We start from the raw sequence: 19675 nt of genomic DNA on the forward strand, positions 1-19675 counted from the left end.
GTGATGGTTAGCTTTGATTGTCAACTTGACACAACCTGAGAAGAGAGACTTAGGGAAGGATTGTCTATGTTGGGTTGGCCTGTGGGCATGTCTCTGAAGGACCATCTTAATTAACTGATGTGGAAAGAACCAGCCCACTGCAGGTGGCACCATTCCCTAGTCAGGGGGGTCCTGAAGCTTTAAGAGTAGAAAAGTCCAAGTTAGCACAAGCAAGCAAGCCAAGTGAGCTTGCACGCACTCACCTTTCTTTGCTTCTGACTGTGGGCACAGTGTAACCAGCTGTCTCAAGCTCCTTCTGGGTGACTTCCCCACAATGGTGGACCATAAACAGAAACTGTGAGCTAAATAAAAGAAACCCTTTCTCCTCTTGGCTGCTTTTTGTCAGGGTACTTTATCACAGCAGCAGAAATGAAACTGGAACACCCAGTTTTACGACGCCAGAGAGAATTAAGCCAGCAAACACTGCAAGGCAGGAGTAGCTAACCCTGCCAGGGGATGACCTGCCCTCCCTTAATGACAGTAGTGGCTGTCTCCATTTACAGTACCCATGAAGCCCTGGCAGGGCTTCCAATCTTCCCCAACAAGATGCTATTATCACAACGATGCCGAAGACTGACTAATAACAGGGGGAACATCTTTGGCTTCAATAGCTCTAATTATATTTCTGTGAAACCTCAAACCAGTTGGCATACAAATTACATAAAGAAAAATATGAGTTGTGTGTGTTAAATTAATTTTACTAGATCCTGTGATGCTACTGCTGTTGTTTTCTTAACACAGTGAACTTCTAATTAGAAAACTGAATGGCTTAAAGGTCAAAGTGTCATCTGTACAAATTGGAGTTCGGAGTGGCTGGTGGGAGGAGTCGGGGGTGACTGGGATTTGACCTCCCAATGATACTCCGCAGCTTTTTCTGTCCCAAACCACAGAAAAAGGAAGACTTTTGGTTTGCCAGTCTTAGCCTGAAGAATTACTGTTGGGGTGAGGGTAAATCATACAACTGAGAAAAAGAAATAAAAACCCATGTAATCTTTTGCATGTTCACATACAAGCTAAAAGGTGAGGGACATATTCATAAATATTTTTAATTCAACTTCAAGCAGTCGTAATGCAACATCAAGGTCCATCTCTGTGACTTCAAAAATGCCATCTGGGAAACACCTGTGTGCCTCACAGGTTTCTTTGAGTTTGACTATAAACTCTGAGATTCCTGAGGCCTGGTTTGCCTCAACCTTGTTCTGTTTTCTTCCCTGGACTGTAATTTTCAAGTCCATGAATGTTTAAAACGAGCACAGTCACAAATGCACAGCAATGTGACACAGGAGGAAAGGCAGCCAGTCGACCTCCTTAGTCTCGGAGAAGCCGCTCCAGTCTGAGGACACTACATTCCCACCTACCTGGTCCTACAGGACACCTGCAGGCCCACTGTCACCTTCTAGAACGAAATCCTGAGCCCAGAGAGGAGGCAGGAAGTGGCAGTCTTCTCCATCCATAACTCCAATGGCTCCTGGTAAAATGCCTGAATCAAGAGGCAACCTAATGCCACAGCAAAGCCTCTGGGAATCACCTGGCTTGACTAGTAACAATTAAAGCCCCAATTTTATCACCTGCCCACAACAAACTCAAAAGGGAACTCCATTATGTCTAAAAGCATGGATCCTGAGTTCTACATACCCTAGAAAAAGAAAAGGTCCTAGAAAAAGAATTATCTACAAAGCAACTCACCACAGTTCTAGATGTAACAATGAATATATGATTTTAAAAGGTATCCAATAAATAAGCTGCTAAATATATTACTGTATACTCACATGATGAAATAGGACAGAACAATTATACACCTTGTTATTAAATAAGAATAATGCTAACCTGCTGGTCACGGTGACACACACCTGTAGCCCCAGGAGGATTGCTAGTTCAGACCAACTTGGGCTATATAGCAAGGCCTTACCTCAGGAAAAAAAAGGCAAGGGGGGGGATCCTCAGCACTCAAAATACGTCACACCTGTTCTGAATACTTTAAATACATTAACCAATGTCTTATAAGCATTGCATCCATTTCATGGTTACAAACTTGAAAGGTAGATGTCATTAATATTACTGTCCTGGTTACAAATGGCTACAGTAAGGCACAGAGAGGTTACGTGACTCTCAGACACTGCACAGTAATGTTGCAGACTTGTGTACAATAATATTTAGTGGCATGGAAAAATGCTTATGCCATAACAGCAGATGAAGATTTTCAATTACATTCTGATTTTATAAAATAGCAATGCATGCTTGCATGCATATATGTGTTTCAGTGTCTGCCTGCAGGCACAGAAGAAAAATAAACACTACAAAGAAATGCATGGTAATTTCTCTAGTAGATGAGAGAACAGTGGTTTTTTTATTCTTTCTAACTATTCAAGATGTTCTAGAATGTACATATGACTTTTATAACCAGAAAAAAATGCGTTTGAAAACTGAAAAGCTTTTTTAAGACCTGTAGGCCATGCGCCCATATTTCCTCTCATTAATATGCTCATACTTTCCAGGCTCATACACGTTGGTCTGGCAGTAGTATCCACACTGAAAATCAAGGTGTTTTTCAAATGAGCATTGACATAAGGCAACATCTTCAAGTTTTAAATGTAATAAAATCTGTTGGCCAGATCTATACACTGATTTCCACAAAGCTCACTAATGAAAGAATCCCTGTGATGTTTGACTTGAAAATACATCTAACTGGGGAAAAAATGATCCTACTATAAAAATGTCATCTAATGTACTTGAATTTTATTGAAATTAAAGTTTTAAATACATGTGTTGCCCTGCTAAAATCAGAAGAAAAAATAACCAGCCAGTTATGGGATGGATGGTCAACACATCAGTAGAAAGAAGCTAGCTGCTTGGCTACATATTCATATGTTCTTTATGCAAAGATGTGGGGGAAGTAGAACATTCTAGAAAAGCGGACTCCTATAGCAAAGACCAAAAAGCCAGAAAGAACAGTGGATTCCTTAGATTCAAACTCCTATTTAAAATTATAGTTCAAATGTCTAAGCATTTCCCACAAATTTCCCTCACTACTCAAAAATTCAAATGTTAAGAAAGCATCATAGGAACACTAGAAGAAAACACAAGTGAGCTAAAAATCCCCAGGTCCATGAGAGAAAAGACTGCTGCACAGTCACTCCACAAAAGTTAGGAGCTGGGGAGATTGTCTGGTCAGCAATGCGCTTGGCCTGAAAGCATAAGAACCTGAGTTCACGTCCCCAGAGTCCACATAAAAGCCAGGCCCAATGTGCACACCCGTAATCCCAGAGACAGCAAGATCCCCAGGAGCTTGAAGGTCAGCTAGGGTAATCTACTGGTGAAACCCCAAGCCAAAGAGAGACTGTCTCACACAAAAGACAGAAGGCCGCTGAGGAGCAACATGAGATGGTCTTCTGACCTCATTATGCACATGCTCATATGTACACGTGTACATCTGTATAGTCATAGGCACACACACATGAACACATACATATTTTTAAAGTTGAAGCAAAAATAAAGCTGAAAGAGAATCTGGGAAAATACCTACAGGGTATAATGTGAATTTTACAAATATAAAAAGATAACTAATAAAGCTGGGGAAAAAGAGTTTTGGTTCAATCTTCAACACTCCCAAAATAAAAACAAATTAAAAGAGCACTTACAAATCAGTAAGAAAAAGAAACAGCAAAGGAAAGTGGGCAAATGGTACAAATATAAAAATCCAATGAGCCAATAAATATATGAAAATAACTAATACACGTGTTTACACACACACAAACACGGGTACAAAAATATATTTAGACCTATGAGTGCTGACAAGGAGAAATAGCCAAAAGTCATCACTAAAAAGAAAATAGTATATATGATTTTATATGAGTAAAATGAAAAAATACATAAAAATAATATATATAAACTATTAAATTCAAGTATGATATGAGGTTTCATTTTCATTTTGTACTTTGCCATATTTTTGGACTTCTTACAATGTACAGGCATTGCTTTTAGATCATATAGCTTTTATTCAGCCAGTCCTGGTGGCTCATGCCTGTATCTGAGTACTCAAGAGACTGAAAGCATTACAAGTTTAAAGCAGCCTCAGATACATGGCAAGTCCCAGGCTGGGCTACATACAAAATAAATACAGAAACACATCTTTGAAGGCTTCTCGTGGATTTCATATCACCCGTCAACAAACATACTTAAACCTTTTATGAAATGTCTGCTCGTAGTAATTCCAGCAACACAATGAAAGTACTTCCAAATTAGAAAACTCCAAATTTGGAAGACTTTTTGAGTAAAGAAACTGTTTCCAGGTCCCCCTGACGATGCAATTCAGCAGGTGCTCTCCAGTCCTTGTGTGACACCATGAGGTGTTGGCACACATCTTCTGGGGCACTTTAAGTCTCTCTAGATTACATGCAATACCTAACACAATGGGACCCTGTGGGAATGCTTCCTATGGTGTAGTATTTAGAGTAATGGTGAGGAGGTCTGTACATGCTCAGAGCAGACACAATTGTTTCTCTTCCAATGTATTCAGCCTGAGGCTAGTTGACCCCAAGGATGTGAAATCCACAAATACAGAGGATTAACTGTATTTTAAAAATCATCACAGAAAAGCACATTTTAAAAATATATCATAGGGCAGGCATGGTGGTGCACACCTGTAATCCTAGCTTGTTGAGACACTGAGGCTAGCTTGAGCTGTCCAGTGAATTTGAAGCCAGACTAAGCTAAATAGCAAGACTTTGTCTCAAAAAATGTATTGTAAACTTTTATATATAGTAACTTCATCAAAATCAAAAATGAGTGTGCAACATTACTTACCGTCTCAACATACTCCAAGAACACAGGACGTCCACAGCTAACAGTGAATGTTAAGTGCAAACTTTGGAACATAAATGAATACTAAGATGTCACCTCCAGAGGCTGGAGAGATGGCACAGCAGTTAACAGGCACTGCCCTCCGAGAGAACTGAAGCTCAGTTCCCAGGACCCATGTTCTGTGGCTCACAACCACATGTAGCTTCAGCTCCCAGCTCCAGCTGATCCACCACCTCTGGCCTCCGAAGGTCTTTACACACACACACACACACACACACACACACACACACACACACACACACACATCTATTTTTAAGCTGTCACCACCAACATTTATTAATTTACTTCAACCTAAGCAAGTGACTTCATCTGCCCAAACCTCATTCCTATACCTGAGGAACCTTCTTTAAAATATAGTCATGAGAGTGCCTTGGAGATTAAGAGTACATACTACTCCAGAGGACCCAAGTTCAGTTCCCAGCCCCCATGTAAGGCGGCTCACAGCCATTTGTAACACCAGCTCTGGGAGATCTGACACCTCTGTCTCTGTCTCTGTCTCTGTCTCTCTCTCTCTCTCTCTCTCACACACACACACACACACACACACACACACACACACACACACACACACGCGCACTTAAATAAATCTATACCATACTTCCAATAGTATGCACGCCAAGGAAGAAATCATTCTGAATTACTAAATATCAACGACACTTCCTCATCTAGAATGGCTTCACGCAGGGGATAGAAGACTGGAGGGTGGAGGGTGAAAGAAAAAAGGTTGCAGTTTCAACATTGCCAAAGCTTACTTCCTAACTGAGTCTAAGATTAACTAGCAAAAAAAGAGACGGAAGGGTGCGATGTTCGCGTTTGCAGAAAGCCAGCTCTGAGACATAAGCACTACTTGTTCCCCTGGTGCAGTGGACCTTGCCTACCCAAACTAAAAATCGTATGTAACACTAAGAACGTGTGTGCAAAGCGAAACGGGAACACATGGCAAAATTGCAAAGATGAGAAAGGAGAAAAGCTAAGAGCCACATGAAAGCATATTCTTTTTTTTTTTTTTTTTTTTTTTTTTTTAGGTTTTTCGAGACAGGGTTTCTCTGTGCAGCTTTGCGCCTTTCCTGGATCTCGCTCATCTAGACCAGGCTGGCCTTGAACTCACAAAGATCCGCCTGCCTCTGCCTCCCAAGTGCTGGGATTAAAGGCGTGCGCCACCACCGCCCGGCGAAAGCATATTCTTAACCTCACTAGCAAGCAGGTAAATGAAAATTCAAGTGGCAGAAGAGGAGATTTTACTACAGAAAAATTACATCTCAAGTTTAAAAACATACACTAAAGAATTATTTTATACTCACAGGTATCCTGGTTAGCTTTGCAATCACCTTGATACACCCAGGAAGAGACAATATCAGTTGAAGAATTTCCACCATCAGATAGCCTGCGGGCATGTCTTTAGGGAATTTTTCATATATATGAATATATGGATAGGTGGTTTGCCTAAATGTATGTCTGTGCACCACGTGTGTGACTCGTGTGCACAGAAGCCAGAAGGAAACATCGGATCCTCTATAACTACAACTATATGAAGTTTGTGAGCTGCCCTGTTGGTGCTGGGAATTGAACCCTCGTCTCTGGAAGAGCAGCCAGTGCTCTTAACCTCTGAGCCATCTTTCCTGCCTCATGTTCTCGGTTGCTAACTGAGGTAGGAAGGCACAGCCCTCTGTAGACAGTACCATCCCTAGGCAGGTGGGCCTGGGCTCTATCAGAAAGGTAGCTGAGTGTGAGCCTGAGAGTGAGCAGGAAGCAGTGTTCCTCCATGGCTCTGTTTGGTTCCTCCCTCCAGGTCCCTGCCCTGACTTCCTGCTTTGGCTTCCCTTGATGATGGACTGAAACCTGTAAACCAAACAAACCCTTTCCTCCCAGACGCTGTTTCCAGTTGTGGCGTTTATCACAGCAACAACAGAAAACGAGAACTACGAGCAAACTTGGTAAAGTCTCATCCCAGCACGTGCTGTCTGGGAGGAGGAGGCGCTGCAGGCAGTTTCCTATAACCTGGTATAGTCACAGTATCGAAGGGCTGCCATCACTTAAGAACAATAAATAGGCATGGACCCCAGACCCTGAAACTTGCACTTCAAGGTTGATACACTAAAGAAACTGGCGTCCACATGCAACAGAAAAGGTGTCCATACCAATCTACCTCATGAGAACAAAAAGCTACCCCAACACAAATATCCATCCACAGTATACAGCTGTGATCTTTTACAAAGCAGATCTTTTATAAATGCATTTCCTCCATGATTTCCTTGCATAGAATCCCTAAAACCTTTGGAATTTTCTAACTGATGGGGTGAGAGAGTTATCTTTTATAATTTTGTAATGAGCTGAGGGACTTGGAAGATGGAGGATGGCTACCAGGTGACTGATGACTGGGTTAGAATTTTTCTTTATTCCTCTACCCTGACCCTCCCGTACTCTAACCCACGACCTCTTGGAAAGGAAGAGAGGTTGAAGACAGATTTCAGGGGCACTAAAGAGGCTAGGGAAACAGGATCTTGAGTTCAAAGGCAATCTGTGCTACATACATACCAAAACTATGTCTCAAAAAAAAAAAAACACCAATGATTAATGAATGAGCTAATCAAGCACACATAATAAAAACATTAAACAGCCGGGCGGTGGTGGCACACGCCTTTAATCCCAGCACTCGGGAGGCAGAGACAGGCGGATCTCTGTGAGTTCGAGGCCAGCCTGGTCTCCAAAGTGAGTTCCAGGAAAGGTGCAAAGCTACACAGAGAAACCCTGTCTCGAAAAACCAAAAAAAAAAAAAAACAAAACAAAACAAAACAAAAAAAAACAAAAAAAAAAACATTAAACAATAGAGTTTTGAAGAGTTTCCTTACAAGTGAACAAGAACATGTCCAAATGCTGGAGAATAGGAAGAAGCCCCAAATCCCACAGCATAGGGAGGTGCCTCCAAGCTCAGGCCCTTCCAGACTTCATCTGTGTCATCTGGATATTGGTTTGTACATTTTACATACTATTTGTAAAAAGTTGGCACCTGTCAACTTTCCCTGGGAACCTAAGGTGGTATTCATGGAACCCTGACTATAGCCAGGTTGGACAGAAGTTGTTGGTGACCTGGAGATCCACTACTCACAACTGGAATTTGAAGTGAGAGCAATCTTGTGGGACTGAGCCGTCAACCTGTGAGGCCTGCAACACTCAGTCTAGGAACTCAGTTGAGCTATAGGGCATATACCCAGAATAAAGAACTTGATTGCACCATTTTGTGTACCTATCAGGGGAAAGTTATCCTCTTTTAAAAAAAAATAATGAGGGAGATTTTGGTCAAAGAATAAAGTTTTCAATTAGGATGACTAAGTTCAAGACATCTATTGTATAATATGGTGATGATAGGTAATAACATTGTATTCTTGAGAGATCCCCTCAGGATAGCTCAATAAAGAGGACTTACCTAGAATTCATGAGGCCTTAGCTCCATCCCCAGCACTGCAAAAGGAAAAACGAAAAGGAATATACTAAGAGTATATTCTTACAAGAATATATGTGAGGTAATGCATATGAAAATTATCAAGATTCAGTCATCCTACACTACACATAAACTTCAAAATAATCATGATGTGCAAATAAATACATACAAGTTTTCACACATGTTATATGTTCATGCAGGTGCATGTTTATGCATAGGTGTGCATGTGTGTGTGGAGGCCAGAGACAGCCTCGGGAATCATTCCTCAGATACTGTTTCCACATTTTTGGGGGGAGTAGAGGGAAGAGTCTCTGGCTGCCTAAGGAGCTCCAGGGAGCTGCCTGTCCCTGTCTCCGAGAGCTGGAATTTTATAGGTATATTTGCCACAACATCAAGCATGTTTTCTTTAATATTGGTTCTGGGGATCAAACTCACATCCTCACACTTGTAAGGCAAACATTTTACCAAATGAGCCATCTCCTTAGCCCATAAACACATGCACTCTTATCTGTCAAAGTCTTTATTTGGTTGCTGGGAGAAGAAGAAATCAGTCTTCTCAAGGGATGAACTCCCAGATAGGTTAGCCAATCCCAAGAGGTCAGCCCTAAACACAGAAGACCAATACTAAATGATCTCAGCAGGTTTCATTTATAAACATATATATATATATATATATATATATATCAATTATAATTAAAGAATGAGAAGCCATGAATTTGAGAAGGAATGGGAGGGATGAGGGAGGAATGGGAAGTGGAGAATGATATATATACAGTACTCATATATGAAATTCTCAAAAAATAAATTTTAAAAACTTACAGCATAGGTAACTGCTTACAGTGCAACAGTAAATAGCAGCAAAAGTAGATAAAACACAGCTTCATGAATAAATGGATGAACTTCAAAAATACAACCTTAAGCAAAACAGCAAAGTAGAGAAGTAGACGTGCTATGTGAGTCCATTTGTAACGAGAGAAAAAGCAGCTAAAATTAAACATTATATTGTTTAGAAGCAAACACAGGAGGCAAATCCAATTTCTAAAAAAAAAAAAAAAAAATGTCCAGCAAATGACAAAAAACGGCTAATCATAATCACAGGAGGCACATAGATAAGCATCTGATAACCAAAAGAGGAAATACAAGCATGCCTGGGTGTGATAATGTAAAACTCCATTTCCTAGGCTATGTGGATAGGGACTGACGTTCATTTTACTAATTTTCTGTAAGACGTACAAGTACCTTTATTTGTGGGGTTTGGTGATGCTTTGGTTTGGTCTGGGGTCTCTTGCAGCAGGGTTACTCTATATCCCTGCTGTCCTCAAACTCACAGCAATCCTTCTGCCACTGCCTCCCAGGTGCCAGGATAACAGGCATACCCCAACATACCCAGCTTATTCATTCATTTACGTGTATTTATATGGAAGCTTCTCAGTTTAAAAACCAAAATGAGGCCGGCAAGGTAGCTCAGTGGTTAAAGATACCTGCTACAGCAGCTGAGTTTAATCCCTATAACCTATACGGTGGAAAAAGAAACAACTACAAGTTGTCCTGTGACCTCCACAAGTGCACCATGGGGCACGTGTGTACACACACACACACACACACACACAAAATCAGTGCAAAACATCTTAATAGCCAAAACCAAGTGCTACTTTTTAAAGGAACAACCTATTAAGTATGCTTGGTGGCCTGCTTGTCCCTCCTGAGTTCCTAATGAAGTAAAACATCAAATACAACAGAAGAATTCCATAGGATTGGAAGATGTTGAAGAGAATTTTAAGTTTTTAAGTACATTAATTGATTGATTGACTGATGATTGATTGATTGATTGATTGAGGGAAGCCTGTGCCACAGCTCAGGTGTAAAGGTCTTGAGGGAGATTGCCCTTTCCTTCCACCATGCAGGTCCTGGTGACCATACCTAGGTTGTTAGGTTTGGCAGGGAAAGCTTTACCCACTAAGTCATCTCATTGGCCCAGAAAAGAACTTTAAATGGACAAAAGTTTTCGGCAAACTTCTGGAAAACAAAAGACAGGGTGGGAATGTGCTGACAACGAAAGAGGAGAGAGACACTGTCAGCGGCCATGGTGGAAGCAACCTACTTGGCCGGATCCCAGAGAGCGCTAGGCCAACTAACAGGTATCCACGGTGTGGTGGTTTGAATGTAATGGGCCCCATAAACTCACAGGGAGTGGCACTATTAGGAGGTGTGGCTTTGGTGGAGTGGGTGTGGCCTTGTTGGAGGAAGTGTGTCACTGTGGGGGCGGGCTTTGAGGTTTCTTATGGTCAGGAAACTGCCCAGTAAGTCAGCTGAGTTCCTGTTGTCTGCAAGATGTAGGACTCTCAGCTATTCCTCCAGCACCATGTCTTCCTGCATGCTGCCATGTCCCCATCATGATGATAATGGACTGAACTTCTAAAACTGTAAGCGAGCCTCCTCAATTAAATGTCTTCTTTATAAGAGTTGCCATGGTCATGGTGTCTCTTCACAGCAGCAGAAACCCTGACTAAGACACACGGTAAAGAAGGAAGAACTATATGGGGTAGGAAAGAGGATTAAAGCGACGAGTGTTAACATTCCCACGGCCTTCCCCTTCTCTCTGAAACAAGGCCTGCAAGCAGCCGACAGAGGGTTAAACGGAACCGCATATGTCAGCATTCATGTCTAAAGCAACTGAGCCAATTGTGCAGCAGGGAGTGAGAGGTAGATTCTGATGTGACTTTGGGAACACACGAGCACTTTTCAAAGAACAGCTACCTTACAACTCAGAGACTTAAGACACTGCATCCATGAAATGCAAATAAGACACAACAGAATAAAAGAGTGTGGACAACAATAAAGTATGATCACCAAAATAAAAATTCAAACAGTATTACAAGAGTAAAGAAAGTTCTCAAAATGTGAAACCAAAACATAAAAAGTACAGGTTTTAATCTGAAAAAAAAACAGATTAATAATAAAGATCCCCAGCAGGAGGCTGGAGAGATGGCTCAGTGGTTGAGAGCACTGACTGCTCTTCCAGAGGACCCAGGTTCAATACCCAGCACCCACATGGCATCTCACAACTGTCTGTAACTCCAACATCTGACACCCTCACACAGACATACATGCAGGCAAAACACCAATGCACATAAAATAAAAAGAATTTAATTTTTTTTAAATCCCAGGAAGGAGCCACAATATCCAACTGAAAACTGCCCAATTTCTACCTTGTAACGCTTTCCCTGTCCCAATCCCCCCCCAAAAAAAATCCCTGAACCCAGAGTGGCTACTCCACCCAGGGCTTGGATCCTCTGGTCGAGCCCATCAAATTGTGTTTTGAGAATTTGACTTATGAAAAACATAAGCTCTAATAAGTGATTGAAGCCAAAGGATTATGGGGGTTCATTGGTTATTGATAACTTGAGAGCAGACCAACAAAGAAGCAATGGAGAACGAGGCAGAGGACAGGAAGGAGGACCCCTGCCTTGCCAGCCGCCGCCCGTTCCAGTGGGGACCACTAGTGTCGCTGAGCCTGAGGGCCGACCCCTCCATTTTTGTAAGGCTTTGGAGCTTTCTTCTTCCCTGGTTCGACCTCTGTTCTCTACAATACATAACCCACACACATCTCCCTTTGCAAAGGCTCCGCTCAGCAGCTGTGCAGCGAGTGCGCCATCTCGGCTCGTGCTGCCTGTCACTCTGACAGCATTTTGTACGAACGTGAGCTGTGTGATAGTGTTGAACATCATTAGAATTATGTGATCAAACACTCCTAATAATTAGCATGTCAAAATCCAACAGTAAATATACAGTGAATTTGATGAAATGTTCAATGAAAACGTGAAATTGTGGAACAATTAGGAAAAGGAGAATGTTAACTTGCCTTACAATAGGGAACAGGAGAACAAATAGTTTGAGCTTTAGAAAGAAAAGGAGTAAATTAGTGTCTTCTGTATCCCCAGAGTTCTTATCAGCTGAGAAGTTGGAAAGCTGTGCAAATTTCTTTCCTGGTGACCTGCATAAATCTGATTTACTTATAAAGGGCACGGGATGCCATTGTCTAGATTAATCTGCACTGAACAAGAAAAAATATATATATTCTTTGAAGCTCACAAAAGGGAAGGAACTCTTTTGCATGTAGTGAAGGTGACTCTTTTGCATACGGGAAAGGTTACATTCATTCATCTCCTGCTGGATAAGCACAGTCAAACCCCAGCCAATGTCTAACAGACCCTCAAAAATGACGGAGCAGACGTGGAGGTGTATGCTTCTGGGATAGGCTGCAGGCTTGGTCTCTGATCGCACAGGGCAGTGAAGAACTTTAAATATACTGGAGAGGGGTGTTCTAGTCTGCTTCCCTGTTGCTGTGATCAAACAATGACCAAGAGCAACTTGGGAGAGGAAAAGTTTTCTGTGGCATACAGGTTTCATTGCGGAGGGAAGCCAAGACAGGAACTCAAGGCAAGAGCTTGAAACAGAAGCCAAAGGAGGAAGCCTGATTCCTGGCTTGCTTCCTCTGGCTTTCTCAGCTACCGTTCTTACACAGCTTGAGCCACCTGCCCAGGGATGGAACCGCCCAAGTGGGCTGAGCCCTCCTACACCAATTAGAAATTAAGAAAATGCCTCACAGACAGCCCGAGAGGCTAATCTGATAGGAGCAATCTTCAGTTGAGGTTCCCTCTTCCCAAGTGGGCCAGGCTGATGACTAAAGCTGCTGATGCCAGGGTAGGAGGCTGGGGAGAGGGGGCAAAATGTACACATACACTTGATCAGCTGAATTGCCCATTTCCTATTTTCCCAAGCAAAGGTAATTGATTTGAAGTCATTACAACTGTTAAGATATTTTAGCAATTACGTTTAAAAGGATATTTTAATACCTCCCAAAAGTAGGAAGGACTTGGTCTCAGAATTTTCTAAACCCCTTGAAACTTTCTGACACGATAGAAAGGGACTTGCATCAGGCCAGTTTTGTAGCACAATTTATCAGGTTTCATCTCAGCTTTGATTTATAACTCATTTACTGATCCCCATTATTCCATTGTCCCTCAAAGGGCAATCCTAAGTTGGGAAAACAATAAATATTATGATATAATAATATCATAAATAATAAATGAGACAGTTAAGAATAATGGCGTGTTTGGGAGTACACTGGCAGGATCTGAAGGCTTTAGGCAAGTGAGGCTTGAAGGTTTTGTCTCATTGAGTAAGAAGGATGGGTCTGAAGGTGGAGGACAGAACGGCACGGTGAAACAGGGAAAAGCAGGATCAAGAACCCTTCAGGAGGCACTTGCCTGGGGAGGGGACTAGCAAAAGATGCTGGCATGAGACACAACTGAAGAGCTCTGGAAGTTCCACTAAATAAACACCAGCTGAGGAGCTTGGACTGTGGCAGCCACAAGGAGTCTCCAGCGGAATTACTGTGACACAGGAAGCATATCAGAAAACCCAGCAGGAGCTAGGAGTTTATTAATAAATTCTGGTCATTTGAAAGAGACTACAGCTGCCTCTTGTTAACAGCTGTAGCTCTTAAGGTTCTGTTTGAGATGACAGCTCCATCTTCTGTAGCGCTATTACAGACAGCTCTATCATGTATAAGAAAGTCCTAAGCCGGGCGGTGGTGGCGCACGCCTTTAATCCCAGCACTTGGGAGGCAGAGCCAGGCGGATCTCTGTGAGTTCGAGGCCAGCCTGGGCTACCAAGTGAGTTCCAGGAAAGGCGCAAAGCTACACAGAGAAACCCTGTCTCGAAAAACCAAAAAAAAAGAAAGAAAGTCCTAGCGATTGTGTCTGCATCGAGAACCATGTGACTGCCCAAATCATCCCCACAACCCCCCCACCCAACCACCCAAGGCCAACTCCATTGTCAGTCAGTGCTTGAATTTAGCTCTTATAGTCAACGTGTTTTATAGTTTCATAGTTAGTTTCGTTTTTGTGTTTTGGAGATGTTTGTTTATTGGGGGAGAGCAAGCAGAGTGTAAGCCAAGGTCTCTGGCCCAGGCTAGCTTCTAACTCCTTAAGTTGCTGAGGATAAAACAATGAACTTCTGATCCTCCTGTTTGTACCTCCCAAGACCACAAGTGTGAGCCACACACGTGGCTTCTGCAGTGATAGGGATCAAACCCAGGGCTTCACGGATGCTACAGGAGCACTCTAACAAACAGGCTACCTCCCCAGCCCTGCACCCCATATTCTCACCAACATAAACCCTACGACCCTCAGCATACTTCAAAAGCTTCACTGGTAGGACCTTTTTGGGCAGGGTGCTAAATCCCCAGCCAAGGAACTATTCTTAAACAGCTTACTAATACTCATCCAACCCTTATCAAGGTACAAAGCATTTCAATGAATATAAATAGTGAAAGCACTGTCTTCAAGCGACTTTTAAAGATGTAGAATAAGGTAGGTGCACCACTAACTGCAGCCACAAGAAGTGAGAACCAGGGGGGAAGAAAGAAAAAAAAAAACCCTGCTGTAGGAATGAAGTACAAAGGGGAGGACCTCTGGGCTTTGTTGCAGTCTACATGAAAACAGAAATGGGATCTGCTCTGATATTCAGTGTCCACTGGGTAAAAATAAACCAGTTGGCCTAGAGAAAGAACAACTATTTTTGATATCAAGATCAGAAAGAAATTTATCCTGTGTTTCTTAATAGAAGAGTCTGTTTAATGTAATAAAAATCCTACAGATATTTTTTCTTCTACAATAAACAGTGATCAGTTTTCATGGAGACGAGCAGTTCCAGTTTAGAAAAAAAAAACAAAAACAGGTCATTTAAGGCGCACGCGATCCGAAGAGCATTCAGCTCCCTGCCTGTGTCCCCCACAAAGAAGTCACCTCAGCATTGCTGACTCCTTTCAAACAACTGCGTCTCTCCAGCTGGACCCAAACTCAGCGAGGGTCTGAAAATGCCACTGTGTTGCTGAGCTGAACTCATTTCCTTCTCATATAAATTAAATCACAAAAGCATGGTGACCCTCCACAGAAACAGAAAATAGGTCACCAGTCTAAAACAAAGTGTATTCCGTTTAGGGACTTTTATTTTAATAAAATGGTAAGCTGCCATGTGAAGCTGTACTGTGAATCGAATCCGGGTCCTCTGGAAGAGCAGTCTGCCCTCATCACTGCTGAGCCATCTCTACATTCCAAGTTTCATCCACTTTATAAGAACTGGAAGAGCCAGGGGGTGGAGGTGCATGCCTTTAATTTTAACACTTGGGAGGCAGAAACAGGCAGATCTCTGAGTTTGAGGCCTGTCTCTCTACAGACAGCCAGGACTACACAGAGTAACCCTGTCTCAATAAAATAAGAAGAAGCTGAAGGAGTGGCTTGAGATAATAAAGAAATTACAGGAGACTAAACAGAATAAATCTAGCCATCACAACTATTTATTTGGATATTAAGTATTTAATATGCTTAAGTATTTAACTACGTACCTATTTGGCTGTCTTAATTAAAAATATCATTGTTATAATGACATCTGACCACTGAGAAAAAAAAAGTGTTTGGCTTTTACAAAACAAAACAAAAAAAAAATCTCTCTTTATACAGCAGAATATGGGCAGCCAGAAAACAATTCTTTTTATCTATTCAGCAGCCTACTAAACACCCAGTAGTAAAAAATCCCAAAATGCTACACAGCTTTATGGGGTGGGGTCTGCATAAATTGATTAGAAACCAAAGTATTACCAAATTGAGTTAGCAAAACTCTAAAGATTAGCTCCAGGCCATTAAAAACATGAACTTTAAGTTTACAAATGGAGCCACTACTAACATTTGTGAATGAATGACCTTCCTTTTTTTTTTTTATCTTTTCTTTTCTTTTTCCTTTCAGTTCTTCTTACAAAGAATCATATACCTAGGAATGAGTAACTGACCAAGAGAAAGAGTGGACTGGGTCAGTGTGCAAATATTTACTATGAACTTGGCCATCAAGTTGCATCATCTTTCATTTAGTTTTACAGTCTGGGGTTATATATACTACTTTCTTAAAAAAAACTATCCATAAAATTAACCAATGAAGCCAGGTAGTGGTGGCACACACCTTTAATCCCAGCACTTGGAAGGCAGAGGCAGATGGATCTCTGTGAGTTTGAGGCCAGCCTGTTCTACAAAGTGAGTTCCAGGACAACCAGAGCTGTTACACAAAGAAACCCTGTCTCAGAAGGGAAAAAAAAAACTGAAGACAAAGATTATGGAAAATAAAATACATACAACTAAACTATGAGTCTTGTGTTTACAACTGATGTATAACTGTATTTGTTACTTTTCTGACAAAACACCGAGATCAAAACACTGTAAGGAAGAGAGTTTATTTGGGCTTATGGTTCCAGAAGGGTAAGTGTCCATCCCAGTGGGGAGGCATGGCAGCAAAGAGCAGGAAGCTGAGAACTCACATCTTCAACCATAAGCACAAAGCAGAGAGAGAAGACTGGAAGTAGCTCTAACATTCTCATCACAAAGCCCACCCCCAGTGACGTCCTTCCTCTCTGAAGGTTACACCTTTCCCAAACAGCACCACCAACTGGGGTCCAAGTGTTCAAATGCCCAAGACTACAGGGGACATTTCTCATTCATGTCACCATAATAACATTCTAAGAGTATCTCATAGGAAGCATCATATTTATTTAGCCTCCACTATTTCTACAATGGACTTGAGATAGCTTAAGAGAAACGAATGTATTAAGGAAGAAAATTAAAATTTGTGATCAAGGAGAGTATCGATTAGAGTAGAAAAGAGACTCGAGGCAGAATATCAAAAATTGGGAAAGAATTTAAATATAGAAACCATAAAGTTCTACACCTACACGTTTACAGTTCAAAAAAGAATTTGAACCTATGCGTCCTAGTAAGCCAGGGGGAAAGTGTAAACACAATTACCTATGCTGTTCCATCAGGAACAAGCATTTGCACTCCTCAAAGGATGCGAAGGTATTTCCTATTGCTTACTATGAACAAGCTGTTCTAGGAGATGGCACCAAAAGATGAAATCAAAAGCTTCCCAACAGCATCTGAACAAGTACATGGGGGCACAGAGCTGTTTTATGTGCTGTCTGGGGGGCTTTGTTTTCTCCTTCCTTCCTTTTCTTTCCATGCCTGATGAGAACACTGCTTTTTACTTCTGTTCCTCAGCAACCCCACTATGTCCACTCTCACCCAAAGTCACCATCCATATCCCAGAGCAGAGCTCCAGTCCCTCAGGACCAGGGCCAAAGCCTCCACAATTTCCCTTGGCTACCCCTGCCTTCCATTCCAATTTATCTATAAGATGCTACCAGAATGAATTCCTAAAACTGTGACTATCTCAGCCTCCCCTAATACCGACTTGAGTTCCTTCTGCACTCCCGAAGCAAGCTGCTATTTGAGGCCAGACCCCCCGCTGGTTTCTTTCCTTCTCACAACCTGAGCTATCACCTGTCAGTAAGTCTGCCACTCTCAAAATTAGCTGTAGCTATCTAGCCACTTTTGCTCATGGTAATACCACTGCGGGATATCTGCCCCACTTCCATCTCTGCAGGTTAACGGCCAAGTTTAAATGTCACCATACTTGGTTCTCTCCTGTGAAGTAACTACTTATTTTCTCCAGCCCCCTGCACTAAACCAGTGTTCTCCCTCTAGAGTGTAATCATCACATCTTTCCGTCTCTCTCCTGGATAGCCCAGTTTTCAGACTGCCTCTCAGTTACTACTCACACACACACATCCAGTCCTGTCAACTCACTACTCGGAGTCACCCTTCAGTATCTTCATGAGGACAGCCCAGGCTTTCCCCACAGGCTTTCCCCACAGCACCAAGTTCACACTTCAGTCTTTCTGAATGTGGAATCACAGAGTGGTTTACAGTCCACAGATCTGCCTCCTCCAGGGCCAGGACAGACACCTTAAATACTTTGCCATCTAACATATCCACCCAGTCACTGAGTACAGTCCACCTTGCTTCTTTGCCTGGGTCTTTTCTGGCTTATTTATTTGCTGTTTCTCTCCTTCACACAGATAGACTTACACAATGAGTATACAGACTATGCTAGCTTTGTTCACAGTTACAACCTTGGCATCTAGAACATCACCTGGCACATAGCAGACAATCAAAAGTTCAGGATGAATTAATGAATGGGGTCTAATCCAGTCCTGGCACACACAGGCATGACATAAATGTCCACTGGAATGAATGAGTCCTCTCTTCTATAGAACTTATTTTTATATACTTCATAAGTTCTGACAGCTGATAGTCTTGGCATGGTCTCTAGCATCCCACACAGTGCTTGGCACATACTATTCCTTCAATAAATTTCTATGAGATCAGAATGCTGATATGCAGGTCTCTGAATGTGCATCTATATTAAAGGTGCTGCAGGATACTTGATCTTGGCTGACTAAGATGTGGGACATGGAGAGATGGAATACTGTAGGTCAAGAGCCAAAATTCTCTTGAACTTTTTTTTTTTTTAGTAACACCTCCTCCACCCTCAATGCTGGAGACTGAATGCAGGGACAGGTTAGTGCTCTATCACTGCACCATAACCCTAGCCCTCTTCTTACTTTTTATTTTGAGATGAGATTTTACTGCACTGCCCAAATAGGTGTTGAACTCACTCTGCAGCCCAGGCAGGCCTTGACCTTGTGATCCTCCTGCCTCAAGCCTCCTGAATAGTAGGATTACAGGCCATGCCACTAGACCTAACTTGATTCAGCTCTTCAAAGGCCAATTACCTTAACTGTTACATCTAACCTGACATTCTAGCGGTTAATAGGTAACCTTCTCAGAATATATCACTTAGCTCGCATACCTCTAGGTACACCAACCCTAAGCTAAGAGCCCTGCAGGATTCTGAGAACATCTGAAGCCTGTAGAAGGCACCCTGCTGTGCTACATCCCATCTACAGTGGGCCCACGGCTAACTGTATTGACTTAGAGCTTTCTTTTGTTCTGTGAGTACAAAAGTTCATGTAATCTCTTCCACAGTGGAACATGTGATTCACAGTAACTTGAGTCTGTGTTCCTGAACCATTATCACCCATATTTGACTCAGAAGAAACAATTTTCTTATTTCCTTGACAACAGAGTCACTGTTTTACACTCATATTGGCTCAACCCAAGCACAAGTACATTACCTGAATTCGTCCTCTCCCTTCAGTAGACACTGGTTTTGTGTTGTAGTGCTGAGAATGAAAAGCTAGCTCTCCGCTGGGCTACATGGCCAGCCCAGGATGCTACCTTATTTGTTAGGTACCATAAGGAATATGGTACCTAACACCTCCCTGCCCAAGGAAAGGTGGCCATGCAGAGTAATGGGGGTCACCAGCTGTGGTGTCAGAGATCCGAGTTCAGGCACCAGCTCTGTCCCTGGTTACCGGCATCACTT

At 42.2% G+C, this 19675-nt stretch overlaps 1 protein-coding gene across 3 annotated transcripts in view; it reads right to left on the reverse strand.

Annotated features, from left to right (window-relative positions):
• The window catches only part of Fhip1a (FHF complex subunit HOOK interacting protein 1A), a 236684-nt gene that overhangs the window by 195336 nt on the left and 21673 nt on the right, over nt 1-19675 (reverse strand). The window contains exon 2 of one of the 3 annotated variants that reach the window (XM_052730250.1): nt 8324-8358. The exons of the other annotated variants lie outside the window; for them this stretch is intronic. The gene's annotated coding sequence lies outside the window, so the exon portion shown is untranslated. The remainder of the gene's footprint in view (nt 1-8323; nt 8359-19675) is intronic. 3 annotated transcript variants of the gene reach the window in all.

The sequence above is a fragment of the Peromyscus californicus genome, unplaced genomic scaffold (assembly GCF_007827085.1).
Source record: "Peromyscus californicus insignis strain IS unplaced genomic scaffold, ASM782708v3 Scaffold_9__1_contigs__length_137607984, whole genome shotgun sequence".
In the NCBI taxonomy this organism is placed as follows: Eukaryota; Metazoa; Chordata; class Mammalia; order Rodentia; family Cricetidae; genus Peromyscus; species Peromyscus californicus.